The following is a 25,736-nucleotide window of genomic DNA, read 5'->3' as shown; positions in this document are numbered from 1 at the left end:
GGAGCGGGCGGGCACGTACAGTGCGGGTGCCAGAAACTCCGACGGCTCTCTTGGGATGTGTAAATGTATTACATTGCATCGAAGGGGCGTGTATGACAGTTTCTTCTTCACAGCTTTTGGGCAGGGGGGATGGCGTCCACCCGGTAAAATAAGTGGGGGGACGCCGTCCACCCTCGTGGTGCCCCGACTCGAGCCCTGCACCTACCGCGGCAGACGAGGGGACTTGCAGCCACCAGACTAGGCAGACATAACAGCGTGGGCCCCAGGAGCTGCAGGTAAGCCTGCTGGGAGTGCCGGAGAATGTGGGGCGCCTGGCTCCAGCATGCACGGCAAGGCTGGTGCAGTGTTGGGCCTCGCACTCTGACGGTCCTCGTGGCAGCATGGGTCCGTACTGGCCTCGCTGACAGTGTAGCGGGGTGGCTTTGCTCACTCCCCATCTCTGCTGCACAGGCCTCCCGTGTGTGACACAACAACAACAACTTGCACACAAAGATTCTCTGCCGGCAAAAACCCTGTGCAGCCTTACACCCCTTTATTTATATCCTCAGACTGCGCCTGCCCAGAGGAGTGCTACAGGTGACAACAGTGTGATATAGAGGCCGGATGGCTCTCTACAGATGCTATATGTTCTCCTCCTCCCTTTCCAGCTCCACAACTTGAACCCACTCCTGTGCCTTCACGCACCTGTTGACAAATCTGGCTTTCTTGAAGTCTTATCGACATAGGTGACTTACCACAGGTTGTAATTTAAATTGGGATCATGCAATGTTGTCGTGAATGTGCGTCATCCCAATGCACTCCGCTGACACTTTCCAGTGTGCTTAATCTCAGAAAGTGCCAACATTGGTAGGGGAAGCCCTACTGGAGCCTCCAACTACTCGATTAGATTGCAAGCTCAACACTCCACACAGCCTATTCATGCAACAGTAACTGATCCAGTCCAGGTTTTTGCTTTGCATTCTGTGACTGGTAGATTTTATCTATATCTTCTATACTACTATTATAAAGAGAGAACACAAACCTTTGAGCCAGGTAAACTCGAAAAGTACACCACCAATCAAAACACCCAAGACATCTTTGAAAACCTCAGGGCAAGCAGAAGGACATAGGCTATTAAAAATAAAAAATATACGTTGTTTAAAAAATGTTGAAATAAAAATAAAGTAGTCCCTTGCAAATAGCGCCGGCCGCGACGTCTGCGTGATGACATCATTTGCGTTTGCGCTCTCTGGCAACACTTCCGGAAATGGCGCCGAAGATCGCGACCTGCTGGGAGGACTGCCGCGGCCCTGCTTGCTGCTGGGCGAAGTGGCGGCCTGTGCGAGCGGGGCGCATGGAGAGTGGCGGCCTGTGCGGGCAGGGCGCCTCTAGTGGCGGCCTGTGCGGGCAGTGCGCCTCGAGAGTGGTGCCTGTGCGGGCGGGGCGCCTGGAGAGTGGCGGCCTGTGCGAGCGGGGCGCCTGGTGAGTGGCGGCCTGTGCGGGCGGGGCGCCTGGAGAGTGGTGGCCTGTGCGGGCGGGGCGCCTGGTGAGTGGCGGCCTGTGCGGGCGGGGCACCTGGAGCGGGACCGGAGGCTCAGGTAAGGATCAGGCTCTCCGGGACACGGGCGGGAGGGGGCCGGGACGGGAGGGGGCTGGGCCGGGCCGGTAGGGGGCGGGAGGGGGCCGGGGGCAGAAGTGCACGCAAGCCTCAAATGCTGCCCCCAGCCCCTTTCTGCCCCAGGCAACGCTGGGGCGGGCTGCTAGTTAATCTATACATCCACATTCTCATGAATATGAAAGTTAAAATATGCAATTATCCTGACGACATGCAACTTCTCTTCACAATCAACACTACCCCTAATTCCCCAAATTCCAATAAGCATTTCCAAGACTGTAATTGGAAGAACAGCAACCATCTGAAACTAAAGTCTGATAAAAACAGAGCAATTACCAAAAATAGGTTAAATCTCTGGAATCCTTCCTATTGGCCCACTGAAATGGGCATTCACCTGCTTCAAAGATCTCTGCAAAAAGTCTTGGATTCACCATTGTCTAGGATCTTTCACTGAAACTGCAACCTGGCTCTGTGATATTCTTCTGCTTCTTCCAACTCTGCACAATTTCTCACTAATGACACCTTGGTCCAAGTTATAATTGTATTGTTATGTCAAAAATGGACTATGCTAATTTCCTTTACTTAGGCCTTCCCAACTATCTGACCAAAAGTCTCCAGCTGGTTCAAAATCAAGCTGTTCTGTTTATCTACCAACTTCTCTGATACTGCCATATTTTCCAAGTGATTAAAGAACTTCACTGGCTCCTAGTTGCCCAGAGATTTGCTTTTAGAACATGTTGCGTAATATTCAAATCTCTTTAGATGTAATGTAAAGCTTTTACCAAATTTTGCATCCAAACGTACACCCCCCATTAGATATCTTAGATCAACTCATCTACACTATCTAGTGGTCCTTCAATTCAGTGGGGAAAGGACAGGGGGACCCAGATTCTTAGTCTCAGCTCCTCGAAATTGGATCTCCCTGTCTTTGGAACACAGGACTATTTCCAACTATGGAACATTTAGACAGATGTTGAAGAACTGGCTCTTCAAGCAAACTGATTAAATAGTACCCCGTGTTGTGTTGGGTTAGTTATCTGAGCGCCAAGAAACCATTTGGTGTAAGTGCTCTTTAGAAGATATAGTAACATAACAAGACAGGTCTCTGGGTGCCTTTCTGTTAAAAGATGGTAAAAAAGGTGCACTTTCAAACCTGCTTTATAGCTAGAAAATGAGGCTGGTGCTCTAAGTTGCTGGTGCAGAGAATTACTAAAGGTAGACCAGCCACTGAAAATGCCTTTGTTTGTCTTGGCCTTGGCCTAAATGTATGAAACCTTTGCGCTGACTGCATACACCTTAAGGTGTTAGTTATAGGGTGATATAGTGTGAGCTGATCATTCAGGTAAGCTGGTGCTAGATTAGCATAGCACTTAACAACCAGCATTCCAGATTGCAAAGTATGTCTCTCCTAACTGGAAGCTAGTGAAGTGACCTGCAGGCCCCCATTGTTGTTTTTTGGTCCCACAGTAAGTCTTACATTGGCTACTCTTAGTAAGCAAAAGAAATACCTGTGTATGTGAGAAAAACATTCTGCCACATGGTATGTAGTTTATAAAGTAAATCCGTAGAAAAATATTGCCACCAATTCTATTTGAATCAACATGCTTTTGTGCTCAACTACCAGCTGCTCATGCAGTGATCCCCAGCACTGGTCTTTTTTATGTATTTGAAATATATTGTGATCACACTTACACTTTATGATATGGGAAAGGTCTGAGGTGCCAGAGCCCAAACAGTGGGCCAAAGATTGTCCATGAGGGGACTGATGATTCAAGGTCCTGACGGGCCACCTGCAGCAAAGGAGGTGAAGAGGCCAGCTGATACAAGTCCTTGCACATGCTTTCCTGTGCCTCTGTGTAGTCCTCTCTATCTACAGTGGTGTGGCAGGGAATATCAGACTCTCTGGAGATGTGTCAGTGTTTCCTCTAGTCTGTTACTTTGTTTCCAATTCATTGATACTACCGTTCACACCTCTCATAAATTTGTGGGATTAGATTTACAAAGAACTTGTATTTTTCTTGAGCCATGCAAGTCGACACAAGGCAACGCAAGTCCTTAAGTGACATTTACTAAGCCACGCATATGCTTGTTTTGTGCTGCCTAGCATAGCTTTATTAGAAATGTAATGCATTACAGTGGCTTGTGCTGCTTTGCCTTATATTTCTTAGTGGTAGGCATTCCATGGGTGGAGCATGGGAGTCCCCATGTATCCACCCATGGACCTTAACACGATTCTAGATTGACTAAAATCAGTAAACCTGGGATTGTGCCAGAATGCTGTGTCTCGCAAGTATAGCATAATCTATTTTTACTCATCACTTCCTCTTTCCATGTTTGAGACATTCCACATCACACATAGAAAGGGGAAATTGCCTCTTAGTATTGTTTTTGTGCAGGAAACAATCCTGCCTGTAATGCAGGATCCCTTGTACTATGGTGCAGGGGTTACTGCATTGAAGATTGGCAGCACACAGTGCCATATGTCATGTAATGTAAGATGTTTTCGTAGAGCGCTGTTTGTCACCTGTGAGTGTGTTGTATCTTAGTAGATATGGCACATTTCTGCTCTCTCCATTTCACGGAGCACAGCAAGTACCCTTGCTGCACTGCACTGCATGAAACTTTTGTAAATCAGGGCATCGGTTTCTTCACAGATTAAAATACCACTGTAGTATCGGGTTCCCAAGGCCTACATGCTCCGAAGATAACCCACTTACATCGAAAGAACTGTTGGCACGGAAACTGAAAAATTCAAAGAACAAGTTTATTAAGACCCCATGGGGTGGTGGTACATTCCTACAGCACCCTTCGGTAATGCAAGAAGTATCACACCGAACATCGGTGTGACTCGCTCTTTTATACAATTTGCAGGTAATAAAACAATAGGCGGTACAAAGTTACAAAGCGTTATGTACATATATGGTCATTTTTTGGAACACAGCCAGCTCATTGGAGGGGTTATAACTCCACTGGTCAGTTTGGCGGCACATTCCTGAGGGGTGACTGGTCAGTGGGGACTGCGCATGCACGGGCTTGACCAGTACTAATAATAGCCTGTTGCTGGGCAAACTCGAGTGGTCAGTGGCACGGACAACGGACTAAAGGCCATGTTGGCCACGAGGCCGCTTATGATCTAAGATGGCCGCCGTAACACACAAAATGGCGTTTCCGAGTATAGTCAAGTTAAGCGGGAAAACGTGTAGCACAACTAAGCGCTAACTCGGCCATCGTCAAATTACGACAGACGACCCTTTTAGCGTTTAGCTGAAGCTACCTCATAGTGTACATAATCAGGGTGTTCATCTTCAATATCGATTAGCATTATTTGAGTTACTTCTTTATGAAGCATCATTTTATCATGAGCAAGAGCTCGTCTTGATGGTATGCAAGCCGATAAGCACATAGAACATAAAGCAGGGCCACATTGAATACATAAGCATACACCAAACAGTATCCCCACAATGATGCATAAAATCGTTAGCAATTTCCAACCCCAAGTGGCAAGCACGGACCAGAACCACCCTGAAAGAGTCCAAGTTCCATTATCCGGGTGTATTTCAGCAGCTATCTTATGCAATTTCGAAATGGCATCATAAACAGATGGTGAATTGTCAGGTACATATACACAACAGCTGCTTCCGATGATTCTACATGCCCCCCCACGATCAGCTAGAACTACATCTAGAACCATTCGGTTCTGGAGCGTAACAATCCTAGAAATCTGAAGTTCTTCAGTAATATTCCCTAATGCGATGGCAGTATCATTTGCTACAGCCTCAATAACACGGGTCAGTCGTCGTATCTTTCGACTATTCAAAGCAGCCCCAACAAAGGAAAACAGTCCCAAATTGAAGTCCACATACTGTTGTAAAGCAGTGTCCGTCTGGTCGATGTCGTCCAGAACAACAGCACGTTTAACACGATTCAGCACGAAATCATGATACAGAATATAGTCATTATGATACATTGGTGGGGCAATAAATACAGGGGGCAGTACAAAAGATACATAGCAAGTGCCTAACCATCCCAACGGGAGCTGATGACAACCCTTCGTTCCACAAATAAAATACGTATTTCGAGATGCTACAAACGATATGCCATTTGGGCTATCAAACGTAAGTGTAGTATTACATTCGCTTTTCCCAACCGATATTGTACCTTTATTGCGTATACACAAATCAGCTTTAGTGGCAATAACATTAATAACATGTGAGCTAGAGACATTAATGTTACGTTGGTTGCTGTAAACACGTGGGGCAGACACATTATCGGGGCGGTACTCCTCCCATTCGAATCGAGTACCCTCAGCTCGTGGATACCCATCCCGGTAGCAAATTTTATTCAAACGGAAAAGCACCCCCCCTTTTGTTGGCCATCTCAAAGTGAAGAGAAGAGTGTACCAGGCATTGCAGGATCCATTATGTGAGAACGGGAGTGGAATGAGTGGAGTGCCCCCTTTCTTCTGGTGCCCGGGCAACATCCCACACACCCAGCAATTAGACGTGTTTGTCATGTTATGTGTATGATGCAGGATCTGAATAAAGCTATTGTTCAAATAAGTCTGTCGGTGCCGTTCTTCATGGTAAGGCAAAGTGAAATGAAAATGTTCAGATGGAGCCGGGGTAGTCGGCAGCAAATGTTCACGTGCAGGCACCACAAGTTCAACTACCCAAGCTATCACTGCTATTACCACAGTTGTCAAGACAAAAAGGATGGCACCAAGTATTCTTTTGTCCCGTGATGCAGAAAACGCCATAGTTCAATTATTTTTCAAAGTCTTAAATAGTTCAGAAAGTTCACAAATTCTCAAATGTACATGTGTGTGTATTACACCTAAAAAAGAAAAATACGGTGCTGAGCTCCGAGGTAGCCGTTGTTTTCTTCTCCGGGGTCAAGACGGGTGTCGCTACTCTTGGCAGAACTGATCCCCCCCCTTGAGATTCCCGGCTTCCGTTTCACAAACCCCAGAGCGGTAACCAACCAGTCTCGAAAACCCAAAAAATCTTCTTATCGTGGCCGCAGATTATAGCGCTCTCGTCCAGAAGTAGTGTGGTCCGGGAAGGCTCCCTCAACTTCGGCCGATGTCACAGCTGGACTCTTTTCTTTCTCCAAAATCTCTTGGAAGTCGGTCAACACAGCAGGATTCACCAGATCAGGAGAGACGCGACGGCAGTGTGTTGAATGTATCCACCGCTTCCTATTGGTCACTCGTACAGCTGTTCGAGTCGCCAGGAGGACCTGCTCGGGGCCTCTCCACCTCGGTTCCAAGCTGTTCGCCCTCTCAAACGATTTAATCATGACGTGGTCACCAGGGCGAAGATCATGGCCTTCTTCAGTAGAGTTGTCAGGGAGCGCTTCTCGAACCTGTTGATGAATAGAAAGTAAATAATTTGTTAATCGTGCCAAATAATCGTTCATCATTATACAAGGCACATAATGTATCAATCGCGGCTTAGGCACCCCCCAAATATTCATAGGCCTTCCAAACACCACTTCATATGGTGTGAGGCCTGTTCGAGAGTGGGGGACCGATCTGAGAGAGAGCAATGCTAGCGGTAAGGCATCCGGCCATTTTAATGACGTGGACGCCACAATTTTAGCCAGTTTTAGTTTCAACGTGGCATTATACCACTCAACAAGACCTGCTGACTGAGGGTGGAACACAGCATGAAACTTCTGCTGAATCCCCAAGCCTTTCAACACATACTCCACAATTTTCCCAACAAAATGAGGCCCATTATCGCTCCACAAAAATTTGCAAACTCCAAATCGAGGGAAATACTCCTTGAGCAAAACCTTAGCTGTTGTCAAAGCTGTATTATCTTTCGTGGGGAAGGCCTCAACCCATTTGCTAAAAGCACACACCACCACTAAGACATACTTAAGGTTATTGCAGCGTTCAAGCTGGATGTAATCAATTTGAAGTACCTCGAATGGTGCAGAAGGTGGAACAAACCCTCCTTTCGGAGTATGGGTCCCCTTTGCAGGATTGTGCTGCAAACATATCAGGCAGGTCTGCACTACTCTCTTGGCAGTATTAGCAATCTTGGGATGCTCCCAAACTCGTGTTAACAGTCGAGTAATTGCAAGAGCCCCCACGTGCGCCAACCCATGTGTCATCTGGACCATCGCTTGCAAGTAAGCTGCAGACAATTTCCATTTCTCCATGTCCTTGCTTCTCCAACACCCTTCATCATCTAGCACCCCATCTGCTGCCCATGCCGCAAGTTCTGATTCAGTAGCTGATTTCTGAATATCTAATATCTCCGCTCTAGCATCATTCCATCGCTCAGCTTGGGATTTTGTCACGTAAATGGGGGAGTCAGTTCGGGACATAGCCGTTTGTCTCGCTATACTGTCCGCAAAGGCATTTCGGTGATCTTTTTATGGGCGCTACATTTTATTATCGCTACTTTCTTTGGACAAAGCAACGCAGTTAGGAGATCACGCACCAATTCTCCGTGCATAATGTGTACTCCATGAGAAGTCAAAAACCCACGCTCTCTCCAGAGTAGGCCGAAGTCATGTGCTACTCCGAAGGCGTACCGGCTGTCTGTGTATATGTTCACACATAGGCCAGCACTCAGTTCGCAGGCTCTTGTCAAAGCTATCAGCTCTGCTGCTTGAGCCGATTTCTGTGGTATTCTAGCTGTTTCCACCACTGTCTTAAGTGTCGTGATCGCATAGGCTGCGGAAGTCGTGCCATCTGGCAGCCTTAAACACGATCCATCAACCCACAGTTCCCCATCCACATCTGGAAGTGGCATATCCTGCAAGTCAACACGACCCTTTGTCTGTTCCTCGGTCAGGAAAACACAGTCATGATGTTTTTCTTCCTGACCCTCCTCGACCGGATAGGGGAATAAAGTGGCAGGGTTCAGGGTAGCACATCTTTTCAGTGTGATATGTGGCGCCAACAGTGTAAGCTCATATCCTGTTAACCGTGCACTCGTGAGATATTGGGTCTTTGTTTGATTTAGCAGGGCATCTACTGCGTGGGGAACTAACACCAACAATTTGTGCGATAACACTATTCCCTCACTCTGCCGTATCGCTACTGCTGTTGCTGCAACTGCTTGAAAACACCCAGGTAACCCTCGTGCTACAGGATCAAGGATGGCAGAAAAATACGCACATGGCCTCTGCTTGTCCCCGTGTGTCTGCACTAACACTGATAACGCGCACCCATCTTTCTCGTGTACGTACAATGTGAAAATCTTCGTGTAATCTGGTGTACCTAGTACGGGGGCAGAGCAAAGGGCCTGTCTCAATTGTTCAAAAGCATTTTGACATTCATCTGTCCATTCAAGAGGCATTGGCGTAGCTTTGGACAGTAACGCTAGCAAGGGTTTTATAATGTGCGAAAACCCCATGATCCACTGCCTACAAAAGGACGTTAACCCTATGAAGCCGCGTACATCTCTCTGTGTGCGGGGGACTGGTGTATCTAAAATCGCCTGAATTCGATCTGATGTTAATGCACGCCCCTCCTTAGACAAAAGATGACCGAGGTAGGTCACCTTGGGTCTACAGTATTGTAGCTTTTTCTTAGAAACCTTGTGATTATTCTGTGCCAGAAAAGAAAGCAGCGCAATCGTACTCTCCTCACATTGTGCATAAGAATCTGCAGCAAGCAGAAGGTCGTCCACATATTGGATAAGGACAACCCCCGACTGTAACTCAAAGGAATCAAGCTGTCTTTTCAAAGCCTGGCTGTAGATACTCGGGCTCTCAGTGTAACCTTGTAACCTTGAGGAACACGACAAAATCTATACGATTTATTATTTAACGTGAAGCCAAACAGATATCTGCTATCGGGATGGACAGGGATGGAAAAGAAAGCATTTTTCAAGTCAATTACACTAAAGGTCGTTGCCGTTGGTGGTACCAGTGTGAGCAAGGTCGTAATGTCGGACACCACCGGGTATTGGGGAATGACAATTTTGTTAATTTCTCTCAAGTCAATAATAAACCGATAGACTTTGTCATCAGTATCTCTCTTAAGGATCGGAAGAATAGGGCTGTTACAGACATTATAAGGAACTTCTTCCACCACTCCTGCAGTTATCAAATCTTGAACAATATGAGTCAGGGCAATTTCACCTTCCCTCGAAATCTTATACTGTGGCACCCGTGGCAGAGAGGCCCCCTCCTTAACAGTAATATGAATAGGTGGAATACGCATCTCCCCCACATCCGTGTCTGAGGTTGCCCATAACGTGTGTGGGAGAGAGGCCAAAGCTGGGACGTCTAGTATAGTATAAAACCTATTTGGGTCAGGGTAATTCTCATTCAGGATGACCCGCACTCCCTCAGGAGAGCACCGTATCGTTGCTCGAAAATATTTAAGCAAATCAATGCCCAGGATATTATCTGGTGTATAGGGCGATAGCAAAAATTGACCAAAACTAAAAAATTTGTCAAGACAGAGTGCAAGGGGTTTTGACAATGGGCTAGGGGAGGGTGTGCCATCGAACCCTACACATGTTATCATTTCGCCAGATAGGGGAGCCCTCGGAACCAATTTCTTTGACAAAGCGCTACGAGTAGCTCCGGTGTCGACTAGGAATTGATCAGTAGAACCCAAAATGCCCGCTGTTACATATGGACCCTCCTGATCTACCGGCACTTCAATTGGTTCCGTACCCCATCCTACGCAGTCCTATGCATGCACATAATCCTGGTGCTCCACATTCTCACCCTCCAATATCTGATATTGGTTTCGTCTATCAAAAGTATTCCGTTCGTCCTGGCCACGGCCCCTCTCCTCAGCCCTTCCACGATCACCTCCACCACCTCTCGCCCCCGTATAACCGCCCCGCGACCTACCGCCTCGTCGACCACGCTGGCTACGTTGTTCACGAAGTACCGGACAATCTTCAGCCCAATGCCCAAACTCTTTACAATAAGCACATTGATCCTCCGCTATATCCGTACGACCATACGACGTATTTCCTCCACCTCGTCTACCTCTTTCATTCCCTCTACCCTGTGTTCCACGAACCTGTGCCAACATCACCTTCGTTTTCAATTCTTTCGCTTTTTTATCAACACTTTCTTTAGCCTCCAACTCCTGCCGCTCATAATACTGAGCCATAGTCAACAAAGACGCAGGGGTCGCCGTGGCCCAGGAACTTTCACTCGATTTCAATCGCTTTGCAATCTCCGGCAGGAGATTAGCCACATACTTATCTACAAACAAATGCCGACCTGTATCGTCTGTTAAAGATTGACCACTGTAATCATGAAACGCCTCTTCAAAGCGTGTAAAGAAATCTGAAACCGTTTCGTCTGGCTTTTGTTTGCACGAGGCTAACATAGTCCAATCGATCTTTTTAGAAGGTACGAGCATTTTTAATTTAATCAAAATAGCTGCCGGGAGGTCTAAAATCAACTGGCAAGGCTTACATGCCGGTTCCCTATCTAAATCAGCTGCATTTATTTCTTTCCATGTTCCCCCAAGTATTGTTTCATCATTATTTTTACGAATTTGTCTCCACATGTCAGGCGGAAGTATTAACCCAAAAAACAGGTCTATGTCAACAAGAGTCATCACACAAGAAGAAATAGCCCCTTCCACCCCTTCATAGAACGCTGCCGGATTTTTACAAAGGTCAGGTAAAGAATTTTTCAGCGCCATAACATCCGCTCTATTCCAAGGCGTATACACCCAGTTATATATAAAGTACCCCTTCGCATCCTTTGACATTTTATCATCATCTGTACCTTCCCCTTTTGGTGGAACATACAAAGGTGCGGCTTCACGCATAAGCATAACATGCATCACAGAACTCTTATCTGAACCCCGGAGAGAACACTCCTTAGATTGCCCACTAGACTCCGGCCCGGACTCCTTATTCTTTTTCCGCTCCTCCCGCAATCTGGCAGTCTCATCTCGCAGCTGGATCAGTTGCTTGTAAAAGGCATTGACATCTGCAAAATCAAATAAACCTTTATCCAGATTCTCACGATGAACTGACACAGCCTTAGGTTCTAGCGTATCTGAAAATTGACGATATGCGGTAACAGCTTCATTTGCCAAAGTAGCCAAAAAATACAGTAATTCTTGTTCTGTCCAATTACCCCTTTCAGTAACAAGTTCAGACTGAGAAACAAAATTCGTATTCACTCTACGAGCCCAACTACGTAAATGTGCGGATCTCTCCGCAGAAAACCTGACACCAGATACACCCTTCTTTCCCGGCTTATCCTGTCCTTCGTCATCCGAGTCTGCAGTTGGAGCCGTAGGCGAAACGTACGGAGGCGGCGATCGATCTAGCAATGAAAAATCATCAATTTCATTATTAAGGACAGGATAAAGCGGTCGACGAATAGGGAATTGACCAGTCGTTTGCAATTTGCGTTCCCGTTCCTCCCTCTCTTTCTTTTCCTGAGCCTCCTTTTCCTCAAGCTGTAAAGCCTTATCTCGAGCAGCCTTGCGCTGCTCTTTGTCCGCCAAGGCAACTTCACGTTTCATTCGCTCACGCACCGCTTTCTCCCACATTCGTACACAATCAAACATGTTTTGTCTAGACCTTCGTTGAAACAAACATTGCTCCACAAACTGTACTTTACGCAAATCGAACGACCCATGTAGAGCCCATTGCAATTCAGGATCCGATTTAGTGTACTTATTCCATAATTTACTATACATTATAGGGGGAAGGCCAAATTTGATATACATGTCCCGATTTGGTGTTCCTTCTGGGGGAGCCGGCTGTGCTTCCGCTAACCTAATTGTGGTACCATTTCCAAGACAGCACATCCCTCGGAGTGTGCTTAAAACAGGCATGTTCAAAAAGTGTCACGAAAGCGCGACACCGTATAAAATGGCACTTACAGTACTTCACACAAACGTGCCGCTCAAAGGGAAAAAAAACTAAATTAGAGAAACATCTCTACATGCCTGCCTATGTGAAGTGCACTACACATATATATTCAAAGTTCACAAATTCACAAATGTTAGCTAACTCAGATCAAAATCATAGGTCATAGAACTTCGGTAAGCGTCCGGGGACTACCTTACCGATCACAAATCATAGAACTTCAGTAAGCGTCCGCAGACTACCTTACCGATCACAAATCTTACCCAAAGCCTCAAAGGTCCAGATTCCAACTGCCAAGGTCTTTTAATCGAATCAGCCAAACGGCACTTTATCCAGCAACACAGAAGATCGAAAACTCAGTCGGAGACCGGCGCCACCTGGAAGGTCAGATCGGAAGGAAAGGAAGAAACACCGTGGGTGCCAAGACTCGGGTGACTCAGTGGCAGCGCGCGTCCATGGCGAGTGTCCAAACCTTCGTCACGACCTCTCCTTCGGGCATCCGAGTCGCCGATGAGTCCCTTCGTGGTCGCCAATTTGTAGTATCGGGTTCCCAAGGCCTACATGCTCCGAAGATAACCCACTTACATCGAAAGAACTGTTGGCACGGAAACTGAAAAATTCAAAGAACAAGTTTATTAAGACCCCATGGGGTGGTGGTACATTCCTACAGCACCCTTCGGTAATGCAAGAAGTATCACACCGAACATCGGTGTGACTCGCTCTTTTATACAATTTGCAGGTAATAAAACAATAGGCGGTACAAAGTTACAAAGCGTTATGTACATATATTGTCATTTTTTGGAACACAGCCAGCTCATTGGAGGGGTTACAACTCCACTGGTCAGTTTGGCGGCACATTCCTGAGGGGTGACTGGTCAGTGGGGACTGCGCATGCACGGGCTTGATCAGTACTAATAATAGCCTGTTGCTGGGCAAACTCGAGTGGTCAGTGGCACGGACAGCGGACTAAAGGCCATGCTGGCCACGAGGCCGCTTATGATCTAAGATGGCCACCGTAACACACAAAATGGCGTTTCCGAGTATAGTCAAGTTAAGCGGGAAAACGTGTAGCACAGCTAAGCGCTAACTCGGCCATCGTCAAATTACGACACCACTTGGCAACAATCTCTGTCTTAATTAATGCATTGTCTGACTCTTAGCTGTGGCCATTTCCATGACTCCTGCTAATGTGGTAATTAAGAACAACTTAGAAATAGGAAATGGAAAATAATTGAGGGTTTGTTACACTTTGGTGTTTGTATGAAGGCATCAAATGCAGCAACAGGATATGAACAGAGGTTTGCATGAGATGTGCATTGAACTTCCCTAAAGAAATCGATCTATTCCTCCAGAATACTCCTCCGTTTCATTAATGCACAAAGATATTGAGCATCCTGGCTCCCGAAAAGACAAATTCAGTAGTTTTCACATTTTAGGGGGGGGGGGTAGGAATGTACAGCCTTGATTCCATCAGGGTAGCACTCAAGTATACCATACTTTTTCATGAATTTAGAATGTTAATACTGTAGTTGCTCACTAGAAAGTTGTGGTAAAGTGCAATTTATTACTAGAGAATTAACTGACAGACTGGTGTGGAAAGTGCATGTTTCAGTCTACATCTCAGAATGTTTTTACTGAAATGGATGTGGAAGATATTTAAGAACACGCAGAAAATGTGTACTCACTTTATCTTTCTAAAGCGCTAACTATAATTTCTATGACAAATAGTACACCATCATTTTTTTCATTTCTAAAGGAAACACTTTAGGTTTTAGAGCTTTGATTCCACCAAGATGGTTTCAGGTGTTCCACAAATGTGTCATGAATTCAGAATTTTAGCCCTGTAGTTGTTCATTAGAATACTGTTGGAGGCTGCAGTAGAACACGAGGGGCCCGATTCAAAAAATGAACTTAAGACTCAATCCTAAACGTACTACTATGTTGGTATTCACATAATGCCCTTACTACTTTTGGTATTCACAGAAGTTAGGATTTTGTCTTAAGTTTGTCTTAAGACAAACTTAAGACAGACTTAAGACAGACGTAAGATAAAATCCTAACTTCTGTGAATACCAAAAGTAGTAAGTTCATTCTGTGAATGCCAAAAGTAGTAAGTGCATCATTCTATGAATACCAAAATAGTAGTAAGTTTAGGATTGAGTCTTAAGTTCATTCTGTGAATCGGGCCCTGGGTTGTTGGCATACAGGCTGCTGCTGTTGGAAGTAAGTGTTCTACTCACTATGTCAGACTTTCATAAGGCAGAAGAAGATTGTGGAAGTTACAGAAAATACACTCTCAATTTACTTTTGGAGCACCTTTCCAAACAGCTTTAAAAAAACAAATATGAGAGAAGACAGTTGAACCATGTTTTGCTCAAACATAGTTCATTAGAAACCTGCAGAGATCAGCCTTTTACACATGGTTAAATCACCTCGGAATTCCCTACAGAACCCAAATTTAGTGTGGTACCACTAACAAATGATTCATATAGCAACTAAACTGTATTATTTATTAATTTAGTGGCTTCTTGTGGTTCACCCTTAGAAGGATTGTAGCTGTTGCTTGAGAAGGGTTCACATCCCCGTAACCAACAACCCAATATCTCACAGAGCATAGTTAGTGTAAGGTTGCTCCAAATATTGTTATGGATAGTACAAGAGCGTTTTGGCAACTTTGATAACTAAACACGTTCTTTTTGAAACCTTTGTAGGCTGTTTAATCGTATTCCTGCTGCTATGCATTTTTAGAACTAACTCTGAGCTTATTTCATATATTTAAACTGAAACACATTATAAGTGGCTTTGGATTCTGTTCTGGCTAAAATTAGCCTGAAGATTGAATGGCAGCACTTGGAGACTCAATTAGAGTATGGTGGAGTAAGAAGAGCACCATGAACTGGTGGCCCTTGTATGCTGCCAATCCCGCTGTTCACCTGCTATATTTGGAGAAGGCGTAATGCTGGTTTATCATCATCCAAGCAGCGCTGGCTCCACCGATTTAACCCATGACCCAACAGTCTACCTCCTGCAGGACCAGTGGGCCATAGCAGCAGTTGTCCCACCCTAATGGGGCAGGCTGACTGCCACGCAATTCCCCTGCCCTTATCCACCATATGAAGCATTGGAGGATTTGGGCGCTGAAGCAGCAGAATGACCTCCAATCACAGAGAGTGAAAACTGGGGTGGCAGAGACATTTAGTTTTTCTTCAAGCAAATAGTTGTGCTTTGGTAGTTTTGTTTTCTCTAAACAATTGTTTGGTAAGTGATTGCTTTAGACATAGTACACAAGAGGCAAACCTTCAGTGCTGTAAATGGAGGGAGGAGTTCTCTAAATACAGCATGTGGTGACTGCTAAGGTGAGGTAGGTTATTGAAGGACTGAGTGTCAGGGTCTACATAAGGTCCTTGGTTTGCAGCTATAGGGGAAAACAAGCCATGGCCTTAATTAGATCCTAACAGATGGTCGTCTAGTCAGCCACCCCCCTTGCAGAGGACTGTCCACCATATTTAGAGCCCTGCCTGAGAGGCAAGTAGACTTTGAGGATTGTTTTTGCTTGCCTTCGTGAAGCCTTCCTGACAGATGTTACCACTACCCCTATATTCTACACTTTTCACAGGATTTCGTACAGCCAGACACACATTTTGCTACTAAGTGAAAAATATCAAGGACTCTAAATATTCGTAACTGACAGGAATATTAGACCTATTTTTTTGCAAAATTAATTTAATGTAGCAATTATACTCAGAGTGTCCATCCTGCACATGACAGTGTTACCTTTGCTGTTATTATCATTATAGTATGATTTTATGACTGTGTTGTGTGATGTGATGGAATACAACCATGAGGGTCCAGTTGACCTAATTATAACAATTTGAAAAATAGTCCCAGACATAAGTACCATCGTTTCCAGGCATTCATTTTTAAATGTAAGATTTTTGGCTGCAAAGGTTTTTTTAGACTGTTCTTCTATCACGAGTCTTCATTTCCTTATGTCTCTAGGGCATTTGTAACAGCCACTGTAGCACCTGCGTACATTTCTCCCAGGATATTCAGTAAATTCCAGTTTGTTAATAACTTGTCTATGTGTAACTGTGGTGTTTGGGGACCTCGATACGTATTGGGTCATGTCCCAAAAGACATCAAAACAATATAAACCCTCTCACCGCATCCACATCTGCGTTACCGCACTGGGATGCAAGATTCTATACATTTACTAGGTGTTTTATTTGTTTCTTTTTGAAGGAAGAAGGATAATGTCTGCAGATCAAAGGTGATGAATTTCTCCTCAGTGAGCCTCGAGGTGTTTTGTTAGGAGGTTTATTCACTATACATTTCTTCTATCTGGGTCCTGCATGAACAAAATTGCCTGGACATTTTTAATATTGTGAATAATACTGAGTTCAACCTTTTTAATTCACTCCAAGCTTACACGGGTACGTGAAACTGAGTTCGCTCAGGGATTTTTGAGAAGAGTGTATGAAAAAAATATCTGCAAAAGCAAATTTACTGTAAAAAAAAAAGCTCGCTGCTAGAGAATTTGTATGTGTTAAAAGTGTTTTGTGTGTCCATTTGTGTAAACATTAATTTCCCTTAGCAGCTGAAGTTCGGAGAAATTGAAAAACAGTATTATCTTCATAGGTGAAATGTATATTTCACACATGGTTAATTTCTAGAGAATTTCGAAATTTCGACTGACACAAGACCATTTATCCTCTTAATTGTATTGTGTAGTTGTCTTCTTCTGAATTAATGGAGCACGTTTCTCTGAACACCCTATGACATAATTTCGCTATGTTGGCAGCTTCTCGACTATAGAAGGAATTGTTCCTTTTCCGTGCCCAAGGGAGAAATTTATCGTTTTCTTCATCTGGGGAGTTGCATAATTTTCTGAACTTTGACCTATGCTTTTCAAAGCTTAGTTTATCCTGTATTATATTATATTATGGAGCAGCGTACTTTAGAACTCCACCCCTTTTCCATCAAACATTTTCCCTTGAACCTTTCAACTTTGTTCATCTGATCTCGACACCTCCTCTTGGCATTTTCAATAGTTTGTTTATTTAGAATAGGAAAGTTCCTTTAAGGAACCTGGTACTGATATTTTTTTTAATAACAATTGATATATTGTTTGCTGTGTGTGATTCTACTTTGCATATTTTTCCTTTCAACATCTAAGATATAAAACGAGACTACACCATCATTTAAAAGTCTATGCTCTCAAAACATTTTTTTCTCAATTGTACAGACTGATTTAACTTGCAACTTGAACACAATTGTAATAAAAAACCCTTAAGGTTTGGACTCCATGCTCTCTGTTGTTCTCATGAAGCTACATTGGTTTCACTGTAATTGAACAGCATTGTCGATGTTAGCTCCTTTCTTACACTTCAAGTCGACAATCAAAGGTCCATACGACCAATGGGGGATTGACTTTGTTGATTTTTTTCAGAGAGTTCGAGATTTAAGAATCCCTGCTCTATCAAATATTCTGGGTGCGAATAATTGCAATGCTCTTTGACCCAGAAGACATCCCATATTGCAATCTCCTGAGTCCTGTTGTGCTGAGAATGTTTTTTCAGACTGGGGCAGAATGGGGCCTCCTTTGAATGGAAGATTGCCCCCACTCCCTGTCTCCCACCAGCCGCAGGGGCTGCAGGGGCCTGTGTTAGGCCCCCACCTATGATAATATAATAGGATCAAAGGCCACATGATATATTTTCCAGTGATTGTATAATTTTGTTAGTTAGTACTACTGAAACCTGAAAAATCGAATCTGTGTTTGGTTACTGATTGTTGGCCTATGACAATGTAGTGTCCGAGAGAGATTTATCACCCCAAGGAATGCACCAATCATAGAAATGGTCATCTGAGAGTGACAGGAGTGCAGAATCAAACAGTCCACTGTTACGGGCAGTGAACATGTTCAGATTACGTATTTCTGGTCCAATGGTACAAGAAGTAATTACTTCGAAAGATGAAAGAAAGAAAGACGTTTATTACAGGGTAAGGCGGGTGTAGGGAACATGTGGAGTGGTAATGGCTGGGGTGGGGTGACTCTATTTGGTTTAAAAAAGTAAGGGGCAGATTTATGATGCCCTTGCGCCGCAATTGCGTCACTTTATTTGACGCAACTGCGGCGCAAACAATGCGCCCTATTTACAACGTGACGCATCTAGGAGATGCGTCACGTTGTAAAGCCCTGCGCCATAAGGAGGCGTTCCTGCGCAGGGGGGGGGGGCGTTCCTGCGCAGGAACGCCTCCTGAAAGTGGCTGAGTGAAATCTATGAGATTTCACTCAGTCACTTTCAGTCAAATGCTGCCTCAAAACCCTGCGCCTGCTTGAAGCAGGCGTAGGTCTTGATGCAGCATTGTGTAGATGGGGCACCCCCGAGCCTTGCTGGAGCTGCGTCGCAACTCCAGCAATGCGCCTCATTTCCGGCACAGATGCGTCACTCATCTGTGTCGTTTTTGCACCATGGGTGGCGTAGCTGTGGCGCACTGTGGCGCACGTTAACTGGCGCATACCTCGGGATGCGCCAGTTAACATAAATCTACCCCTATGTATGGTGGGAACGAGGAAGGAAGTGAAACCCCTCCCAGCACTGGCCAAAGGAGGGTGGCACAGCAGCAGCTTTGTGTGAGGGAGGTTTACACAGCTGTTTTGAGTTCTATGCTTGATTTGCATAAAGGATATTTTCACTGATGCTCGCCATGCTGTGCTTATTCGATGTTAGGAGATACTTGCACTGCTGCCATGTGCCTCTCTTTTTGTTTGAATTTTTTTTGCATTTCTGGTCATTGAACATATCCTTTTCTATGCGAGGGGATCCTGCACTGCCCCTCCCCCCACACCCCCCATGCTGAGCTTCCATTCACTTGTGGAGCTTACAACGTTGATGTTTCCAATGAATACTGCTTCTGGATAGAAGAAATAGCCTGCCAGAGGAGCTGCGAGCATGTCCTAACCGGTCACAATCCAAGAAGCTTCTCAAAACCTGGCTGTTTTGTTAGAACACTGTCCATCCGGTAATCTGCTTCCCAGTCGCCGAGAGATCCCTTTGGGGATGATTCGCCTCGCCTTACAAATATTAAATATACAAATATATCAATATAATTTAGCTTTCCTTTGAGAGGTCAGGCAAGTTTCTAGGAAATTAGAAATATACTCACACTGGGTGAAGAGATTTCTTGAAAGTTGTTCTAACGGTGGAGTGTTGCTGGATACTACTTTTTTTTAAAAATACATATTTTATTGGTTTTCTGCCATCATACAGTGTAAAACATTTAGCACATCATCCATATTCATCAAATATGTCCCCATGTTTAACTCCCAACTCGCCCCTTAAATCCCTCCCCCCTTACTCTCGTTGGTGTGGGTATGTTCATATTCCCATATCTCATCACAATAGCAGCTGTACAGCTAGCATTTCACAGCAGTATTCATCGTTAGACGATCACATGTTTGATTATTACTTATTCATCCCCCTCCTCCGAATGTGGTTCTAGAAAAACCTGGACCAGTGCTTCCCATGCTCTTGCCATCTCCAAAGACTTGTCATTTTCCACTTGTTTATCTTGTTGGAACCTGACAACACCCTCGCTGCTCGCCCACTTGCAGAACTCCGCACGCCAGCGCTTGCTTGACGGCCCTTCCCTGGATTTCCAATGCCAAGTTATTTCTCTCTTAGCTAATAGTAGCCCTAAATCAATAAACTTACTGGTAATTTGAGTTTTGGCTGTGTGCGGGAACCAATGCAGTAAGCAAGTTGCCATGTCGTAGTCTAGTTGTCTATCTGTGACCGTGTTCAAGTGGTCCCCTACATATGCCCAGTAGCTCCCCAGTGTTGGGCAGTGCCATAGCATATGTTTCAGATCTGCCCCCCTAAAGGCATCTAGGGCATGCCGCGTCTTGAGCCAGAAAATATTTCCTAATCTTCCCCGGGGTCAGGTAAGCACGATGTAGTATAAAAAATTGTACTTGCTGGAACCGCAAATTCCTACTCCCTTTCCACGTTCTGTTAAGAACGTGAGCCCAGGTTGTATCTGGTATGGGGCGGCCTATACTCATTTCCCATTTTGATTTCAGTTCTGTTAGCCGTCGCAGTCCTTCCTGCAACATCCTCGATTGGAGACATGTGATCGCTTTAATGGTGCCCGCTGCCATCACAACATATTGGCATCCCAGTGTGGTCACTGGTTCCGCCTGCCCACCCCTCCAGTGCTTCTGAAGTGCTATCGTTACCGCCGCATGAATTATGAAGCTGCCGTCCGGGAGACCATACATGTCTCGTAGCGTCGGAAAGGGCATCAGCTCCCCATCCATGTACAAATCTCCCACCATGTGGATTCCCAGTCGTTCCCATTCCAAGAGGGGAGTCCAGTCCCCTCCATGCGGGAGTGCAGTCAGCATTCCCAATGGGATCTCTGGTGCATATGGGTGGGCTACACCAGCTCTATGCTGGCTCCTATTCCAGCATTGCCTCAACGTCCTCTATTCCAAGGTAAGCTCCCTCATATCAAGTTTCTGTTGTAGAATTATGTAAGACAGTATATGTCATGGTATCCCTAGTCCTCGCCTATGTTCAGGGCCCCTGAATTCCGTTACTATTCCCTGCGTTAGTACTTGAAGTTGTGCGGCCAGGTAGTAAAGCTCAAAATTGGGCACCGCCATGCCGCCCTCCGATTTAGGTCTCATCAGAGTAGCCAGTGCTACTCGCCTCCTTCCGGTACCCCACAAAAATCCTATTGTTAGGGACCTCAGTTCTTTAAATATTCGTGGTGGTATCCAAACCGGTAGAGTACGGAAATAGTAAAGCAATCTGGGCAGAGCCACCATTTTGATTAAAGCCACTCTCCCCATCATCGACAGAGGGAGCATAGACCAGAACTCCATACACCCTTTCAGAGCCTTTATGCAAAGCCCTACATTCCCCTCCAACAAATATACGTTATCATGGTAAATCCTAACCCCCAAGTAAGTGAGGCATGTCGGCTCCCATGTTATCTCTCCAGCTAATATCGGTGGATTCAAACATGGTCGGATCGGGAAGAGGCACGTCTTACGCCAACTCACCTTAAGGCCCAATATCTGCCTGTATTGTGAAAGCAAAGTTTCCGCTCCCCGCAGGGCCTCCTCAACATTCTCCAAGAAAAGGAGCAGGTCGTCCGCATACAAAGAGATATACTGCGGCACACCATGGAGCGTCAATCCCCGATAACTAAGTCCCAATCTTGCCTGAACCGCAAGAGGCTCTATTGCGAGCGCAAACAGCAATGGGGACAGCGAGCATCCTTGTCTTGTCCCTCCAGAACTGGGTATGGGGTGGGTGTTACCTCCCCCAGACATACTCTGGCCATCGCTGAAGAATACAAGACTCTCGTCCATTTCCCAAAGCCGTCACCCAGTCCAAACCGTTCAAGCACCCTGTGTAGGAAAACCCACTCCAGGCTGTCAAACGCCTTCTCCATATCAACAGAGAGGACCGCTGGGGACCGCGAATCACTCTGGCCCCTTCAATAACCCGTAGTAACCTTCTTGTGTTTGATACAGTGTTCCTAGTAGGGATAAACGCTGCTTGGTCGGCATGCACCAGCGTAGTCATGTATGGCAGGAGTCGGGTCGCCAATATCCTGCTCAAGATCTTATAGTCCACTGTTAGCATGGATAATGGCCGATAAGAGGCCACATAGGTGTCCGCCCGCCCGGGTTTTAATAGAGGAATAATCCGCATCTCTCGCATCGACACTGGCAGATGGCCCAGCTCCACTGCCTCCTTGTATACCACCAGTAGGCGGGGTGCCAAAATGTTGATGTATTGTGCGTAGAATTCGATGGGTAGGCCGTCTACTCCCGGTGTTTTATTCCGGGCCATGTGCTTAATGGCAATCCGGATTTCAGCTAGCGTTATGTCTTGCCCTAGGATGTTTGCCTGTTCCTCCTCTACTTGTGGCATCGGGATCTCCGCCAGATACCTATCAATATCCGCGTCCTCTGCCTCCAGTGCGCTCCTGTACAGGGATTCATAATAGTTTTGAAACCGGGAAAGCACCTCTGCTTGCAAATAAACCAGAAGTCCCTCATCGGTCTCCATGCTCATGACCGGGCCACCCTTTGGTACTGGGTTCGCCAGCCTTGCTAACAGTGTCCCAACTTTATCTCCCTCCGCATGAACTCTCGCCATATACCTCTTATGGTCAAAACTGCGCAACCGCTCAACTTTGACCGCTACCCTCTCCTTTGCCTCGAGTAGGTGCTCTTGTAGTGCTGGCTCCTCCGGCCTTTGCCTCTCCATTTCCCTCAGTTTGTCGTCTGCTTTCGTCAAATCATTAAGCACCATTTTCCTGGCCCCCGAATATTTACTAATACATAACCCTCTCACTACAACCTTGAAGGCGTCCCACTCTATCGCCCTAGTAAATGCCACCCTTTGATTTTCCGCAAAATAGTGTTCAATGCCCTACTATATTTCCATATGAAATACCTGATCCTCCAGCATTTCCGGGCGGAGCCACCATGTTGGAATCGCGGACCGCGGCCGCAGCCAAGTAATTGACATTAACATCGGGTTGTGATCAGATATAGTTCTGGAGAGGTATTCAGAATTTGCAGCCACGTGAGCAATCGCGTGAGAGCATAGTATTGTGTCTATTCTGACATGTAGTTCGTGGACGGGCGAAAAGAAAGAATAATCCCTATCTTCGGGATGCTGCTTGCGCCATGTGTCTACCAACCCCCATCTGTCTTGCCAGTCTGACCTGCTTTTGGCTAACCTCCGAACTGGCGAGGCAGCTAGTGGAGGATGTGTTCTATCCAGTTCAATGTCTGTGATTGCGTTAAAGTCACCCCCCACTATGGCAGGACCAGCCAAGTAGTGTGCTAGTGCCCCCGACAGTCTCTCCAAAAAGTGTGCCTGGTCTACGTTTGGGGCGTATCTACTACATAGGACGACATCCTTCCCGTACAGCCGCCCCTCCACTGCCACGAATCTGCCCTCTGTATCGAAAACGTGTCGTGTAGCCTGGAACGGGACACCCGCTCTCACCCAGGTTAGCACCCCCCTAGTGAACGCCGAGTATGCTGTGCTGAAGGCCTGTCCCCTCCACCTACGCCGGAGCGCCTTCCCTTCTGCCCTAGTGAAATTAGTTTCTTGTAGTAGGGCTATGTGGACCCCCCTCCACACTAGGTACGCATGAACCTTATGGCGCCTTGTCATCGTGTTCAGACCTCTTACGTTCCATGTGATACATTGTAATTCAGGTAACGTTCCCATTGTGTCTACCTGCCAGCTTTGTGTCTCTCGTATCATGTCCACCCACACCTCCGATACCCCCCTTGCCTCAACACCCCACTGAACACCCATATCCCTCCCCCAGAACAGGACCTAATATCAAGCTATCAGCCCCCATCCAAACTTTACAACAATCCACACAACTATATTCTGTAGTAGCCATTTCAGAGTGCCTTAAGGGCAATTGAGGGGTAACTTGGTTCCGACAGGCAGCGGCGCTCGCCTCCCACCCCGCCGCCCATGATCCCACATGGTAATAAGCTGCTTTGTCTTGCACTCCGCTTCCCCCTGGCGTAGTCACATGTCCATCCAGTCCAAGCAGGCCTGCTAGCTGCCAGAGTCCACTCATGGAGGTCACTCATCCACCATGCCTTCAGCTGTTCTGGGGGTAACTGCAGGGCCCTTACTGCTGTCCGTTTCCAAGAATTCAGTGTCCGATCTCACCTTGTCTTCCTCTGACTCTATTCCCACCACTGACTCAAGTCCCTGCGAGACAGTCATCTCAGCCGTCGCTGCCAGTGCCCCCTGCCTGTCCGCCGCCATTTGCGTTGGTTGCTGTTTCAGCAGGTTCTTGTTTCTTCTCCGTATCTGCTGAGATTTACGTACTTGGGAGGTTAGGGTTGGCGCAGACTGTCGTCGATCCCCAAGATCAGTTCCCGCTCTATACGTTTCCAGCCATGCCCACGGTTCTTCAGGCATAAGGAAGAACTGGGTCGTGCCATCCATAATAATTCTTAGTTTAGCCGGAAAAATCAGTGAATACTGGATCTCTTCGTCTCTTAGCTCTTTCTTGATTGCCAGATACGAAGCCCTGCGTCTTTGAATCTCCTGCGTGTAATATGGGACTATTGTTACTTTGCTATTTCCGACCGTAAAGGGCCCTGCTGTACGTGCTCTTTGGATCAGTGTATCTCTATCCTTATAGTGGAGTAACTTGGCCACCACCGGTCGAGGCGGACGACCAGGTAGCAGTGGTTTAGCCGGGACCCTATGTGCTCTCTCAAGCATAAAAAAGGAAGACAGGCCCTCTGGGGCAACAACGGTTTTCAGCCAGTTCTCCAGGTAAGCCATCATGTCCGCTCCCTACTTTCGGAGTCTTCCGCCCTCTTTTCCAGCATCTCTATGCGTTCCAAAGCGTGCCCCAGTTTGAGTTCCATGGCCGCATGGGCTGCCGTCAGATCCTGAAGGGCCCGTTCATTCTCCTTCACCCTATCCACCAGCTTCGAGTTGTCTGCCCGCAGCAGCCTCAGCCCCGTCGCAACCTGCGCAATGTCCTTCTGTAGGGCGTCCTTCGTTGCCGCAATGGCTTCCAGTATCTTGTCATGGTGCTGCCGTAGCCCCATGTTCGACATAGCTTCCTCAGAGCCTTGCTCCATTTCATGAGTGTCGTCCTGCCCCCCTGCTTCCTCTTTCTTATTCTTCGGCTTCATGGCTACCGTCGTTCTTTACGCCATTCACTGTAGCTCACCGTGGTGTGCAGGGGCTCACTAATTGCCGCTTCGCAGCCCAATATCCTGTGAGTGAAGCAGGACCCTGTCCTCATGTGCACTGGCCCTTAAAGTTCCAACCGTACGTGCCACACAGCGTCCAACTCTTGGCGGCGTGGTCCCCGACTTGCACCCCACTCCAGCTCCAGCATTCTGTAGGCAGTTCCTGCACAGCCCCACCTGCCTGTTAAGTGCTGTCCCAGAATCACCCAATGCCACAGACTCTATTGCCTTTGCCACCTGATTGCGCTACCGCTGGCTGCTCAGTGTATGGCTCGTATCGGGGCCGCCCTTCGGGCCTTCCGGCAGTCTGGCCAACCGCTTCCCACTCGTGGCCTGCAATAGTGCTCACTGTCCACTGGAAGACCTCAAGCTCTGTCCTTCCCGGTCCCAGCGCCACCGCCTGCCACCAGATGTCACAAATGCCCTGCACCCAGTTCGCAGTCCCGGGGTGCACTCCTCTCCCTCTCAGTCTTGTGGCGTCCAGAGACCCTCCTCAGCCCACTCAGCATTGTCGCCTCATATTGTCCTGTGGCCGCTC

Source organism: Lissotriton vulgaris, chromosome 1_2 (genome assembly GCF_964263255.1).
Source record: "Lissotriton vulgaris chromosome 1_2, aLisVul1.2, whole genome shotgun sequence".
In the NCBI taxonomy this organism is placed as follows: Eukaryota; Metazoa; Chordata; class Amphibia; order Caudata; family Salamandridae; genus Lissotriton; species Lissotriton vulgaris.
The sequence above is the reverse complement of the archived record's forward strand: the minus strand, read 5'-3'. Positions refer to the sequence as shown.